The sequence below is a fragment of the Ceratina calcarata genome, unplaced genomic scaffold, assembly GCF_001652005.2.
Source record: "Ceratina calcarata isolate Rehan_Ccalc_2016 unplaced genomic scaffold, ASM165200v1 scaffold1946, whole genome shotgun sequence".
Lineage (NCBI taxonomy): Eukaryota > Metazoa > Arthropoda > Insecta > Hymenoptera > Apidae > Ceratina > Ceratina calcarata.
Window position 1 is genome coordinate 3,487 of NW_017141008.1, and position 858 is coordinate 4,344.

Below are 858 nucleotides of genomic sequence, written 5' to 3' on the forward strand. Positions count from 1 at the left end.
CTATATTGCCCAAAAGCAGTAAAAATGACTGCATTGTGAAAGAATAATGTGTAAAGAAATTTGTCTAAAATTAATTTTTAATATTTTTTATATTATTTACAGTCATATAACAAGTTATTAGTAAATGTTAACAATAAAAAAAATTTACTTCACTTGGGAAAAAAAATAATTTATGCATTATTATTTGTACATTTGCCTAAAAGCAGTCAAAATGACTTCCTTGGGCAATCTAGTGTTAATTACAGAAGTTTTTTCGTTGTATCTATAAAAGAAATATAGTTATAGATAAAATAAAGTTATAAGCAATTGAGTATAAAGAAAAGTGAGAGAATTGGATATGAGAATCAGGTCGAGGGTTCATTGTCAAACGGTCTGCCTCGTCATTTCGTGATAACGTTTCGTAATAGCGTTAATTAATTAGTGACGTCCTCGAAGGCCCTTTCGAAAGCGACGACCACCGCCAGACAAGCTCTCTGCTGTTCCGAATCGATCACAGCTAATGCATGCAATACGTTGTCGGGAATACCGGGCGCACGTGTTGCGAATATAACGCGTTGATAAAGAATAATCACGCGTTTGCGATATCAGGACATATCTGTCCCATTACGTCCTCGGTGAATAATTAAAAACAAACGAGAGGAGGTTTCATATCGATCCTGGAAATTGATTCTGTTTGATGTCTGATTAAACGTTTTTATTAGTACATACCTGGTACGTATCAATGCCATAATTACAGGTATGAACACTGATCAAAGAAATTATGGCATCATGAAATTTGTTTCGAAAATTTACTACGTTTGCAGGATGATTACTCGGCAACAAATTATCGTACGACGATCAGTATTTTTTTTTTTTTTT